Source organism: Anabrus simplex, chromosome 2 (genome assembly GCF_040414725.1).
Source record: "Anabrus simplex isolate iqAnaSimp1 chromosome 2, ASM4041472v1, whole genome shotgun sequence".
Lineage (NCBI taxonomy): Eukaryota > Metazoa > Arthropoda > Insecta > Orthoptera > Tettigoniidae > Anabrus > Anabrus simplex.
Window position 1 is genome coordinate 420,562,742 of NC_090266.1, and position 15,529 is coordinate 420,578,270.

The window sequence follows — 15,529 nt, forward strand, 5'->3', positions numbered from 1 at the left end:
CTTCAGCCCTGCTACACACTCCACACTCTGACGTAACAACAATCACAACTCCTCGTTCAGACCTCGGTTAGACACTAGCGACAGCCAACACCTCATTTGCCCTCAGCTCAGTCACCGAACCCCAACACACCGAGTCCAACACTGACGCTAACACTGAGTCCCACAGTGACTCTAACACTGACTCCAACACTGACCGACTGTCCGCGGCTAGCCTCCCTTTTTATAGCTCGGATGATGTGTACCAGAATATTCGTGACGTGGCTATAGAGACGGAATATTCTCGTTGCATCTCCCAGAAACTCACAGGTAAAGCAGCCGACGAGAGCAATACACGGAATGGCTGGCCCCGTTTTTAGGCCAGCTGGGTGGTCCAATTGCACAAAGCATCGAAAGAAGCTACCAATGAACAATACCAACATTTCCTGTTTTTCAGAAATGGCCTTTTATTTCAAAGAAAATTTTTCGGGAAAGCCTAGTAGAGGGCTATATTGTAAAAGAAGCAATAACACTGTAAAAGCAATGTATTGAAATGTTGTAGGTTGTTGAAAATTGAAGCCGGACTAAGACAGGGAAGTGTATTGTCACCTTAATAATTATTTATGCTTGTGTTGGACAGTATACTGAGGACACCGAGAGCAGTATATGCAGGTACAAGAACGAATCCTATTAGCTGGTGACATTTTTATGTGAGGAAAGGGGGAAAGAGATATCTAGAACTGTTTTATAAAGTAAAATTGAATGAATGCGGACGATGGAGTAGATGTTCAAACAGCCCTTTAAATGTGAGTAAACTGGAAAGGAATCGTATAAATAACATTTATCATCCTCCGTCCTTACTTCAGTTAAGTGTCAATCTTTTCCTTTTCTTTGGCAAACGACAGTTTCATTCTGCAACGTACTTCTTGAACCACTATTTCTAGTAATGTATGTAACGGTGATTAGTTTACTTTCATCTTCCTTGATCTACCGGTTTTTTTTTTCTGGTCATGGACGTAGAAGTTTAGGTGTTAATTTATCAGTTTTCCACCTACTTGGCCATGAATTATTTCCTGGCTGTGGCAAATATGTAAGGAACAAAGTGTGCACCCAGCATTAAGTAACACTACTGGGAAGAGTAGTGTGATAAAATAATCTCTCTTTAATTCAAGAAATTATTTTTCGTACTCCCCAATTTAATGCTAACTTAGACGAATGTTATCTATAATAAACAGTAGATTACGGCTTCTGCTATTCTAACCATGGTACTAGTTCATAAGAGGCCAAGCGAGTTGACTGTTCAGTTTGGTCTGTGTAACTCTTAGGTTGCATTTCGGAAGATAGGTTTGAACCCCACTATAGACAGCCCTGAATATAGTTTTCCGTGGTTTCATATTTTCACAACAGGCAAATGCTGGAGTTGTACACTTTTTTGCCAGTGGCTTTACGTCGCACGAACAGAGATAAGTCTTACGGCGACGATGGGCTAGGAAAGGCCTAGGAATGGGAAGGAAGCAGCCGTGGCCTTAATTAAGGTACAACCCCAGCATTTGCCTGGTGTGAAAATGGAAAACCACGGAAAACCATCTTCAGGGCTGCCGACAGTGGGTTCGAACCCACTATCTCCCGGATGCAAGCTCACAGCCGCGCACCCCTAACCGCACCGCCAACTCGCCCGGTGGGTACCCTAATTAAGGTCAAGGTCGCTTCCTTCCCATCCCTAACGCTTTTTTTATCCCATCATTGTCAAAAAAACTGTCTGAGCTGGAGCGACGTTTAAACCACCATCAAAGAGAAAAAAGCTAGAAAGAAGGAAAGAAAGAAAGAAAGAAAGAAAGAAAGAAAGAAAATCTTTGCTAGTTGTTTTACGTCGCACCGACACAGATAGGTCTTATGGCGATGATGGGACAGGAAAGGCCTAGGAATTGGAAGGAATCGGCCGTGGCGTTAATTAAGGTACAGCCCCAGCATTTGCCTGGGGTGAAAATGGGAAACCACGGAAAACCATCTACAGGACTGCCGACAGTGGGGTTCGAACCCACTATCTCCCGGATGCGAGCTCACAGCTGTGCGCTCCTAACCGTACGGCCAATTCGTCCGGTGCAATAGAAAGAAGGAAAGAAAGAAAGAAAGAACAATGGGCTGTACGCGTACAAGTATAAACACTATAACCACACAGACTATCAAACAGACTAGACAGAGAGTAATTACATAGAGCTGTTAACTAAGATCTCAAATCTTTAAAAAATGTGAGTGATTCAATAAATACTCGTTAGTTAATCAGGCGTAAATTTATGCAACTTCTACGTGTTGGTATAATGCATTAACTGTATTTGGTACGTATTAATTTGGATAATAATAATTTTATTGGTTTTACGGTTTTCATAGACGCCGAGTTTCCGGAATGTTGTCCCACAGGTTGTCTTTAACGTGTCAGTAAATCTACCGACACGAGACCGACGTATTTGAGCATCTTCAAATACCGACGGACTGAGCCGGGATCGAATCCGCCAACTTGAGCTCAGAAGGCCAGCGTTCTACTGCCTGAGCTACTCAGACCGCACAGTCCCCGTACTGGCCTAAGTATTTATATTAGCAGTATAGTTCTTCAACCAAGATTCGATTCTTGGAGGTAGCTCATCCGCCCTCTCTGCCGTTGGCAGATTCTTCTCTTCATCCGCCATCGAGACCGTTGACCAGTTTTTACCTAGAAACCCTAGGCAAGGTTTGCCCCTTCCGCCATCTCCACCGTACCGAAGGTCATCTTCTCCGCCGTAGATGCCGTTGAGGACTTCACCTATAACCCAGGCTAATGGCCCTCCATATTTATGACCCCTGGAGGGAGGCTGTCCCAGTATTTTAAGCTCCCAGGAATTGGGCTACCCGTTGGTCCGCGGGTTGTATTGGGTATTTCAACCAGACCTACAGACTGTAGGGGCCTCCTATCCGCCACCTGGGGACGCGCTCTGTAGGGGTCCGGTTCCCCTGGTTACGTTTGGAAGTTAAGCTCACCCACAAAGGCTGAGGTTATTTGCAGGCGTCTGTTCCCAGATTGGGCGGCCTGAGGTCAGCGTCTGTACCCCAGGTTAGGGGCGACTGGAAGAAACCTCCAGGGCTCACAACCTTGGTTGTAAACTGGTGAATCAAGTAGTTACCCCAAACTCATGTTTATCGTTCATGGCAAAGTGTAATGTGAAACAAATTACCTCAGGTGCACCGTTGTGCACAAGTAGACATTCGGATTCTGGGGAGTCTGTAGCGTTACACAAAGACGAGTCGGAGCGTCTTGAAACCTCAAACAAAATCAAATGCAAATACCCGAATTTCATAGCCACCTTCAATGCTAATTCTCTTCTTAAAACTGGAAAGTTAAAACACCTTACGGACACTCTCAGAAATCATCGAATTATCATAATGGCACTTCAGGAGACCAGATATATATATGAAAACAACTTCGACTCTGAAGGGTTCAGGATATACAAGGAAAAAGTTGGACAAAGTCATCAAAAACATGCCACACCTAGGGACTGGCTTCATAATAAACAAGAATGTCCTGGATTCCATAGTCCAGTTTGAGTCCCAATCTGAAAGACTATCAACTTTGGTTTTCAAATCTACCAATAGAATATACACTATTGTGAATGCCCATGCCCCTTAAATGAGGACAACAGAAAGAACAAGGAGAAAGTGGAACTCTTTTGGGATCAGTTGGACGATGCCATCAAAAGGGTACCTGAAAAACACATCATACTAATGGGAGACTTCAACGCCCAGATAGGGAAGGAGAGAAAGTATCAACATGTAGTCTGGAAATACCCAGCGCATAACAGGATCAATCAAAATGGTGTCAGACTTATAGAGTTGTGCCAAGCCCACGGTATGATACTGAAATCCACAGCTTTTAAAAAGCTTCCTAGAAAACAAAAAACGTGGATCTCACCAAATCCTAACTTGGGTGAATTTCAACTGGACCATGTGGCTATTAGACGGAAGTTCAATAGGGAAATACAAAATGTCAAAGTCCTCAGGGGAGCTAATTTAGACTCGGACCATTACATGTCGAAGAAAGAATTCCAGAAGAATAGAAGATGGCCCTCATCCACCCGATCCACAATAAGGGGGATAAAATGAACCGCAACAACTATAGAGGCATATCACTTTTGGATATTACATATAAGATATTCTCAAAGGCCTTACTTAATAGGACAGAACCACAGTTAGATCTTCAGTTGGGTGAATATCAAGCGGGATTCAGAAAGGGGGGATCCTGTCCGGAACAAATCCTGAACCTTAAAAATCTCATAGCATACCAGAAATCTAGGGCAAAAACATACGTCATCACCTTTATTGACTTCGGAAAGGCATATGACTCATTAAACCGGGAAAGTCTTCTTTCTGTATTCAAGGAATTCGGTCTAGACAACAAAACAACAAAGCTCATCAGGGAAACTCTCACCAATACATTTTCCAAAGTCAAATTCATGGGAGAATTGTCGGCTCCGTTTGAGATCAAAACTGGTGTCCGACAGGATGACGGACTGTCCCCCATACTGTTCAATTGTGCCTTGGAGAAGGTAGTCAGAGAATGGGATAAGACAACTAGTGGTGGAATTCGATTGGGATCGGTAAACAAGGGTATCAAGATCAAATGTTTAGCTTTCGCAGACGACATGGCCTTACTAGCTGAGACGTGGGAGGAAGCCAAGGAGCAGTCTTTCGAACTGCTGAAGCAAGCAGAGGTCTCAAAATCGCCTTTGGAAGGACCAAAATAATAACCAGCTTACGAAAGACACCTATAACAAAAAATACATCTCGTGGAATTCCAAGATCAGACATTATAATACAGTAGTCAAGCCTGAACCCCTTTATGCTGCAGAAACTCTATCTATAACTATGCATGGTCCAATGAAGTTGGAGATAAAGGAAAGGAAAATACTACGAAAAATTCTAGGCCCCGAATTCCATAATAACGAACTATCACACATCAGCAATGAAACCCTGTCTAGGAAATCAGAAAGGATTTCCGATACAAAAAGGAAAAGGAGAATTGACTTCTATGGCCACATCCTAAGAATGGATCCGAAAAGGATAACTAAAAGAATCTTCGACTATTTCCGTAATAAGAAAACCAAGCCAAACTGGTTTAAGGAAACTGAGAAGGACCTACGAGAATTCCAAATTACAGGAGAGATGCTTGTAGATGGATCTGCAAAGAAAATAACCAAAGATAAAATAAAGAGGTTTCAGGACAGGATGAATCCCAAACGACTATACAGAATTTCTGAAGAAGAGAGGAAGACAAGATCTGAAAGAATGAAAAAGTACTGGGAGGAGAGGAAAACACGACTCACTAACCATTGATAGATCTATCGTACCCCAAAGAGGGTGAAACGGACAAGAAGAAGCAGTATAGTTATTCACCAGTTCCGGCATAGAAGTAATCAGTGTCGAGCTTCTAAAGTCAGAAGTTGATTTCACCTTCATTAAGGGTGTGCCTGTAAAGAGCTGCACAACCTCGGGATGGGGACACGAGTATACGTTTTACCATTCTCTCCTACACAGCTTTCCCACTTAGATGCCTATTTAATAGTCTAGAAAGGTTTATATATATCGGTGTTAGGTTAAGACATGATAGTCCAGTACGTCTCAGTGGCATCACCAAAGCAACTCACGGCCCGATGACCTAAATCTTGGGCCACTTTAAACAACAAGCATCATAATCACGTAGTAAATCACATATACCGTTAAATGAGCGTGGCCCGGTGGTGTGCAGCAATGCGACTCGAGTACACAGCAGCTCATGTTGTTTTATAGGACTTTCCAGATTTTGATATGACCTTTAGACGCAGTAATAGAATCACACTACGCGTCTCAATATTTGGCCGCTTTCCACCATCCCTACCATCTACAGCTGATAGTGGGACAATATGATTTATATGAAATGGGATGTAATATCCTAGAGGGGGATGCGGCGATATATCTAGCCTAGTTTCCCGAGGAATTGAAATGAAATTGAGTACATGCTCGTGTAAGGAATTTTGTTGCCTTTAGTTATCGAGCAACCCACGTATATCGCATGTAATACCAAACATTTAAGTCCTGGTTCATAAGGTCTACGGTATTAACCACCTTCGATTTTACGGGGCAACAGAGGAACAGTCAGATGGTAGGCAGATTTTAGGGTGTCATGCAATCAGCGTAACTATTTCCTTAAGCGTACTACTTGGCTTCCTTGAACGATTTCGTTGTCTCTCACTCAAAATTATTTCTTCCTCTCCAACACTGACAATGAGACTAGGATTAATATCCTTGGTCGAGCCTAGAATCGATCCCGGGGCCTCAGCGTGTCAGAAAGGCTACCTCTATATTGCCGGCTTGGCACTCAATCGTATTATACTCACATGATGACTATGAATTTATTGTGAAGATGCAGTATGTATTTCGCTGTCGATGTTTTTAGTTATGCCCTCTCTGTCCACATATATCTTATTCTTACACTTCCATTTCTTTTCCCACACTTTGGATGCGGAACGTTCGCAGCTGTGAACTGTCGCACATGTGAACTTCACTCTGTTTTACGGCCAGATACCCTTCCTTACACCAAACCTATGTGGAAAGAAGTATTAACTATTGCATGTTTCTTCACTGTGCCGGGCTGAGTGACTCAGATGGTTGAGGTGTTGGCCTTCTGAACCCTACTTGACACGTTCGATCCTGGCTCAGTCCGGTGGTATTTGAAGGTGCTCACTGGCACGTGAAAGAACTCCTGTGGGACTAAACTCTGGCACCTTGGCGTCTTCTAAAACCGTATAAATAGAAAGACGTAAAGCCAAAAACATTAATATTATTTCTTCATTGTGTTGTGTTGTGTGTGGACGAAGAGGTGGGTATTCTGACAAACACAAACACTCAGTCCGTGAACCAGAGGGATTACCTAGATGCGGCTAATGTTTCCGAACCTGAATCGTAGGCTTGTGCAGGTCTATAGTCGAGGAAAGGCGCTTTAGTTACAAACACATCACAGTTCACTGATTCTGTTCACATGGAGGAAGTATTGAGAGAACTCGAGAAATGATTCTCGTCTATACGTTCAGTACCAGAGGCAATTAAACAGAATGACGTACTGTTCGTCTTTCTTAATTTAAGGTGCCCAAGCATAAAAACATTTTACCTCAGGGGTTATTTTCAACTAGAAAAGGGAAGAAGAAAGAATATTATATTTTTCCACGCGAGTATGCCTTTGCTGACGAGATCTAGTGTTTACTTTACACTATGTCCTCTGGCATGGGCTAGAACAAATTTGTTACTTACATCCTGTCTTTGATAAAATGAAAGTGACTGCCAGTAACGCCGTTCCATATGCAGCGAGTCCCTGTTATGAATGGTGTGAAAATGTCGCTCATAGAATCGGTTGTTGCTTGCATTTCAGTGGGCTTGGCAGACTTATATGTGATAGCTGCATTTAACTCGGTGGGGAAAGCAACGGGGAACTATCTTATTTCTCACTTACCAAGTATGCCTCTTCAGTGATGCCTAGGCCATTTATGATAGCTGATGGTGGAGCTTTTGAGGATCTAGCCAGCCTTCGGACTAATTACTCAGCACACATACAAACATCTTAAGTGGATATCTGGATCAGAGCTCTTTCTTTTATAACTTGCTTTACGTCGCACCGACACAGATAGGTCTTATGGCAACAGTGGGACAGGAAAGGGCTAGGAGTATGCAGTAAGGGGCCGTGACTTTAATTAAGTCCAGCATTTGCTCAGTGTGAAAATGGGAAAGCACGGAAAACCATCTTCATGGCTGCCGACAATGGAGTTCGAACCCACTATCTCCCGAATGCAAGCTCACAGCCGGGAATCGAACCCGGGCCTCTAGGGGTGGCAGCTTATCACGCTAACCACTACACCACAGAGGCGCAGTAGAGCCATGCTACTTCGCATTAATTCGTGAAGGTAACATGTAATCCAATGAAAATTCCCGTGCAAAGAACGGGTTCAAATGCTAGTCTTACAATAAGTTGAATGAAGGCAAGTTGCAAGTGGAGATGGTTAAATGGCACTGCTGTAATGGGGCGCTTGCTCGCTGCTCGGTCATTTGAAGACCAGACCAGCCTGCTGTAACGGGCTTGTGAAGAGTCGTTAACTCCTTAGCCGTTAATGAAATGCATTCGTTACTTTTGTTCGAATCCGGTGGCACTCTGTGGAAAATTGTGTTGCTGAACTCGTTAAAAACTAATGACTATGTATCCATATCATTGTTCATATAAGAGTTGTGGAAGATGTAATTTGAGAAAGAAATCTGTCGAGGCATTCGGGAGATAGTAGGTTCGAATCCCACTGTCGGCAGCACTGAAGATGGCTTTCCGTAGTTTCCCATTTTCACACCAGGCAAATGTACCTTAATTGAAGCCATTGTCGCTCCTAGCCCTTTCTTATACTATCGTCGCCATAAGACCAGTGTGTGTCGGTGTGTCGTAAAGAAAATTGTAAAAGAAACGAAACATCTATCGAGGCATGGATTTATGTTGGTACGCTCCGAATCGCATGAAAATTGGTAGGAAAGCTCAAATATGGTCGCTGAAAAGGGCCGTAGGATGCCTTTCCGTGTAAAATTACGCTCTTGATCAAAGGAGTAACATTGAGCCCTGTTTTTAGTTTGGTCGCAGTGTTGAAGATGGTATGTGGCTATTCCAAACTTGCTCAATGTTACGCTGCATTATGCGTCGAACACTTCCTTATTTTCATTTTGATTGAATTGAATTATACGGAGACACGTCTAGTCAATATCAGCGCTTGTGTCTATACTACGTAAGTAAACACCTTTGAAGATGGTTTTCCGTGGTTTCCCATTTTCACACCAGGCAAATGCTGGGGCTGTACCTTAATTAAGGCCACGGCCGCTTCCTTCCAACTCCTAGGCCTTTCCTATCCCATCGTCGCCATAAGACCTATCTGTGTCGGTGCGACGTAAAGCCCGTAGCAAAAAAAAAAAAAAGTAAACACCTTTTATGTGTTACACTTGCACTGATAATATAATTAATTTCCCTAGGCCACAGGGTGCTTTCTGATTTTTAACTTTGCGTGCAAATGTCATACATGATGTTACTAACCACAACTGCCTGAATTACTCGTTTGATCAAATGCGTAATTTTACACGGAAAATAACAATACAGCTGTTTTCAGTGACCATTTTGAGCTTCCCTACCAAGTTTCATGATTCGGAGCGTTTGAACCCAAATAGGGCCTACTTCCCCCGTAAGTGGAAATACCATTCATGTATTATATTACTTGCGAACTCATTTACGCTACTTTCTTTGTCATCGCCATCGTCTTACATAGTGTGAACCCCATGTGGGTGGGGGTGATAGAATACGTCCACGGTATACCCTGCCTGTAGTAAAATGTGACAAAACGGGCCCCACGGGCTCTTAACTTGGGATCGTAGGTTAGAGACCACGGAGCCCTTAGCTGAATCCTAACACTTCCACTTACTTGTGCCAGGCTCCTCATTTTCATCTAACCTAGCCGACCTCCCTTGGTCAACCCTTGTTCCTCGACGGTATTAGGTCATGAGGCCTAAAAGTATTTCAATTTCACGCCCTTCTTGGCCCTTGTCTTTCTTTACCTGACGCATTCATTCTTTCTAGTTTCGGACCCCTTCCACTTTTCCCCTCTGATTAATGTGAATAGAGGATGGTTGTCTAGTTGTACTTTCTTTTAAAACAATAATCACTACCACAAGTGGCTAAATGACTAACGTGCAGGTCTTTGGTCACGGGGGTCCTGAGTTCGATTCCAGGCAGGGTCGGGAATTTTAACCATAATTGGTTAATTCCCCTGGCACGGGGACTGGGTGTATATGTCGTCTTCGTCGTCATTTCATCCTCATCCTGTCGCGCAGGTCCCCTACGGGCGTCAAATCAAAAGACCTGCACCAAGCCTCTCCGGAGATCACACGCTATTATTACCACCACAAGTACTCACATTGTATGAGATCGGCTGAGCATCGAAGCTAGCCACGTGTTTGAGACCGAGTGCCTTTTCTACCACCACATAATGGTAGTTGAGTTGTGAAAATCTCATCTTGAGTCGCTGAGATTTAAGCCCGCGATATTCACACTGATAATCGAGTGGCCAGAGAAGTGCGCCATACGCCCTCCATTACTCCTTCTTCCCCCTGTGGGTGAGGACCTCAGACGAAGAATACGTCGACGATATCCCCTGCCTGTCGTAAGAGGCGACTACACGGGACAACCTAGGTGCGGAAATGGATTGTGAGTGTGGCACCATGAGTTATACCCCTGTGGATTGGAGGGGCTGAATACATCCACAGCTAATCCGTGCCTGTCGTAGAATGCTACTAAGAGGGTCGTGTGGTCATCGCTCCCATCGTTATTTTTCCTTGAGGGCTAGTTGTAGACTGAATCAAAATTTGATGTGCGTGTTGCTTGGGAATGGGCCTCTTACGCGTGCGATTACGCTCGGAAGCCCGACGGTAATCCCAAAAGTCCAGTCGGGTGAGAGCGCCATGTACCGTACTCAGCTGTAGTGTCCGACCGACAACTCAGGTCCCCGCACAGCTGAATGGCTGAAGGACAACACATTATCATTAATTATTTAAATATTTTATCTACACTTATTATTCTGTATAAGCTATGGGGTACATGCCGTTGCGGTTGATTTGAGGAAGGGAGTGCTTGTGCTTATTGCCTCAGTCAGCCTGTGTTCGGCAACATCCAACATCGGATCACGGCAATGCTTGCTACGACCAGGTGGGTATTGCCTTGGCAGCTTGGTTCGGATACAGAGGCCCCTAATCGGAGTGGGTGGCTTTCGGGGAGTATGTTTCCGAGCATGGCTGGAGACAAACGTCTACAGTCTGCCAAGGGTTGTCCACCAACCAAGTCCTTCACTTTCGTTTCCCTGAGGGGGCAACTCATTGGGAACAGGAGCAGAAGCGATGGGCATTTTTTTTTAAGTTGTGGTGAAGTGTATCTTGTTCAGTAGACACACTGAAGTTGTCTACAGCAAACTAAAAGATTTAAAGAAAATGCGCAACGGTAGGTTGTTATTGAAGAAGCGCATTGCAGTTCAGGCTTATCAGTTGCTCAAGTGCGACCAACTGGGCCAAATCCCCGTCGGAGTGGAAGAGCATAATCCTTGAATCTGGTTCGTGGAGTCATTTTCCACCGCGATCTCAACTTGAAAACTGACGATGAGCTGATGGAAGACATGAAGCACTGTGGCGTGACAGACATCCTGCGTATTACGCGCAAAGTCAGCGGTGAACACCTTGCCATGGGTGCATTCATTCTCACCTTCAAAATGTCATTGTAGTCAGAGAAACTCACGGTTACAACCTATCGTTGCGAAATGAGGCCGTACATCCAGCCTCCCATGCTGTGCTATCACTGCCAATGATTCGGACACATAGTATCTCGTTGTTCTAATCCGTTCCTGTGTGGTACCTACGAATGAGAAGCTCACGGAGCGGAAGGGTGCACATCTCCTCGAGATAGAAAATGTCCAGTCTATCTCAATGAAGAGAAGATCCAGGAGATCAAGACCCTGGATGATCTCTCCTACCAGGAAGCGCGTCTTAAGTTTAACTCCACGAATGTTCCTTCAAAAACACTAGACTTGATCGTGATAGCACAGAGTCTACCAGGTTCGTCGTTTGCTTCTTCAACACGAGCTAAGATCGCTGCGCCCAAGGCGGCAGGTCCTTCCGTAAGCAACGCTGCAAAGTGTAAACGCTGGAAGGTGGGGTCTACCCAGCCTTTGATTACACAGAAGTCTGTGCCCCAAAGAGGTCGGCGAAAGCCGCGCCCAACCCGGTGAAGTTGGCAATCGTCAACGGGGGCTGAGAATATATCTCCCAGCCAGTCTAAACAAGAAAGGAAGGTGGAAAAGAAAGGTGTCCGTACCAGGTGCTCCCCTACCGCTCCTGCGAACAGGGGAACATGTGCTCCATCCGGAGGGTTAGTTTCGGCGCCAGCTGATCCACTTGCTGAGAAACCTGCTTGCTCCCTCGTAGGAGCAAGTCTCGCTCCCAAAAAGCGGCCAAAAATCTCAAGGCGTACATCATCTTGTCTTCATTACTTCGTTCGGTGACGAGGTTATACACGTCGAGAATCTATCTCTATCTTCGGATGCGCCTCGCCGTTTAAAATCCAACACTTTTTAGTAGTCCACACTATAATACAGTTACAGTGGATTGTAACGGTTATGTCAAGCATCATACTGACTTTCGCCAGATAATTAGCCAGTTCACGGGGAGTATAGCCTGTATTCAAGAAACAAATCACAGACCATGTCATCGTACGGTCCTGAGAAGTTTTAGACTAAACTCGACGGAACGGGATTTTGCCAAACCGGGCTTCCGGTGGCGTCGGTATTTTCACTCGTTCTGACATTTATAGCGAAGCGGTTCCATTAAGAACCGTCCGGCTCCATGGCTAAATGTTTAGCGTGCTGGCCTTTGGTCACAATTGTCCAGGGTTCGATTCCCGGCAGGGTCGTGAATTTTAACCAGCATTTTGTTTTTCGCTGGCACGGGGGCTGGGTGCATATAACGGCATCATCATAATTTCATCCTCATCACGACGCGCAGGTCGCCTACCGGAGTCAAATCAAAAGACCTGCACCTGGCGAGCCGAACATGTCCTCGAACACTCGCGGTACTAAAAGCCATACTCCGTTTGTTTTTCATTAAAAACCCAGATGGAGGCAGTAGCGGAACGTGTTTCGTTACCTGTCATAAGTAAAGTTTTCAATTGTTACTTTCCACCAGACCAGCCCCTTAATATCAATGTTGTAAATGATCTTAAAGATCAGCTCCCACCTCCATTCCTCTTATTGGGTGTTTTTACGCCCATCACCCATTATGGGGCCCTGAAATGTCTTGTCCCACAAGAAGGGAGTTGGAATTATGAATTTTGAATGCAGGGGAACCAACAAATATTAACGTAGCGCACAGTACCATCTCCCGCATTGACGTTAGTTTATGCAGCCGTGCGCTCGTTCCCCTGCTTTGGTGGGACGTATGCGATGACATCTGTGACAGTGGCCATTTCCCTGTCATTATTATATTGCTGAAACAGAAATTAATCGAGTCTTTTCCCCGATGGATTTTTAAACGTGCCAATTTCACATCACTAACTGTCTTTAATAATGCGAAAAATCGAAGCATAGATGATGACATAATTTATATCATACTAGATATTCTTCCTGCTGCTGAGGAGGGCAATCCATCTTCTTCTGGGACTCCTCAACGAAAACGCGTTCATTGATGGAACGAATGAATTGCAGCAGCTATAGAACAACGACGTCGTGCTCATGAATGCTGCCGTAGGCAGTCTACTGTGGCAACTTGGTAACGTTTAAAATAATTCGCACCAAGGTGCGAGTTCTTAGCCGACAGAGTAAGAAAGCTTCATGGGACAGTTATGTGTTGTCCAAGACGTCACATACACCGTCATCTCAAGTATGGACTAAACTAAGACGCATTTCCAGTGAACAAGGACCATCCTCAGTGCCGCGAAATTCCATTGAGGGCAGTATCGTCACTGATACACCCACGGTTGATAACCGTCTAGCAAGTCATTTCGCAGATGCGTCTGGTTCCAGAATTACCATCCTGATTTCTTGGCTTTGAAGCAAGAGGCAGAACGGCATCATCTTTTGCCACTCTAGCTTCAGAAGACCATAACGCATTGGCGCTTTGCAAGGACACGGTTCCCTGACCAGATAATGTCCATAACTAGATGTTGAAACACCTCAGCTTGGATAGCCTCTTAAAACTCATAGGGGTGTTGAACCAAATCTAGACAGAGGGTGAGTTTCCGTCACAGTGGCGAGAGGGGCCCAAATTTACAGGAAATCACAGACCTATTTGTCTCACTAACCGTCTGTGTAAACTATTTGAGAGGATTGCTAATCGCCGATTTATGTGGTGTTTGGAGAAAAGAGGACTTGTGTCCGAGTACCAGTGTGGTTTTCGAGCTGCTCGCTCAACCACTGACTAATTAGTACGCCTGGATAATTCTATCCAGGATGCATTTCTTCGAAAACAGCACTTAGTGGCTGTTTTTTTTTTCCGATTTAGAAATGGCCTATGACACCATATGGCGATATAGCATCCTTTCAGTCCTTGCCGGTTTTTATTGTGAATTTTTTGTCCCTCCGTCTATTCCGTATCCGACTAGGTAGTGCATATTCTCAATATCATGTTCAGGTAAATGTAGTCCCATAGGGATCGGCTCTCAGTGTCACTCTGTTCACGATTGCCCTAAGTGGTATTGTCGCTGCTGCAGGTTCAGCAATAGTACCGTCGCTATATGTAGACGATTTTGCTCTGCTTTATGGCTCACAAAGTATGGCAGCCGCAGAGCGGCATTTATGGCAAGTTATTAGCAGAGTTGAATAGCGGACCTTAGAACATGGCTTTCGGTTTTTAACTTCAAAGACGTTTGTTGTTCATTTCTGCCTGAAGCGCACTCTTCACCCCCATCCTGGGCTTTAATTAAGGGGTGTCGCTCCTCCTGTAGTAGACACCGATTCCTAGGGCTCATTTCGATAGTAAATTATCGTGGGTACCACACGTGCGTCAGTTAAAAGAAGTTTCGTAGCGGCACTACTTGGGAGGCAGAGTGTACGGTGCTCCTTACGATTTTATAGGGCACATATTTTATCTAGGTTAGACTATGGCAGTGCAGCATATGGATCAGCAAGGCAAAGCTTCTTGTGAAAGTGAATAGCGTTCACCACAGCGGAGTTTTGTTGGCAACGGGAGCATTCCGTACAAGCCCCACTACCTACTCTCCTCTACCTGCTGGCTGAATCTGGTGTGCCGCCTTCACACCTGAGGTGTCAACAAATATTATTGTGCTATGCGACAGATGCATCTTTACCCAAGCTATCAATGCGTATTTGAAAATGCAAACCGTCGGCTGTACATTGCTTATTTACGAGCAGCGCACCCGGTTGGTTTACGCTTGGATAGCATTTACAGATCGCTTGATGTACCTTCAGTTTCTAGTCTTGTTAGACGACCAAGTAGGGTACCTCCGTGGTTAATACGACGACCGGAAATAATCCTGGATCTGCATATTGGGCCTAAGGTGATCACGGACCCCACTATTATTCGGAGGATCTTCTTCTTCGTTGTTGGCCTTTTATCCAGATTCACTAGTTACGTATTTACACGGATGGTTCGAGGGCAGAATCGAAAGTAGTATGTGCTTTCGTTGTCGATAATACGACTTTTCTTTTTCTTTTTCCTCTACCAGAAACTGTAGTGTGTACACAGCAGATATTTATGCCAACTTTGAAACTTTGCGGCACGCTCTGTCCAATGAACGCCGGCACTTTCTGCTGAGTACCGACTCCTCGAGCTCGTTACTATCTATTGATGCATGTTTCCCTTGGCACCCTCTGGTGCAGCGGATCCAGGACCTGCTGGCTGGGTGTTGGAGTACTAGAATCTGAATAACATTTTGTGGGTCCCAAGACGCATGCGTGTAGCGGGAAACGAGTTAGCTGACAGG

At 44.8% G+C, this 15,529-nt stretch overlaps 1 protein-coding gene across 1 annotated transcript in view; it reads left to right on the forward strand.

Moving 5' to 3' along the window:
• Positions 1–15,529, forward strand: part of LOC136863565 (doublesex- and mab-3-related transcription factor 1) — a 488,347-nt gene that overhangs the window by 105,064 nt on the left and 367,754 nt on the right. The window lies entirely within an intron of this gene.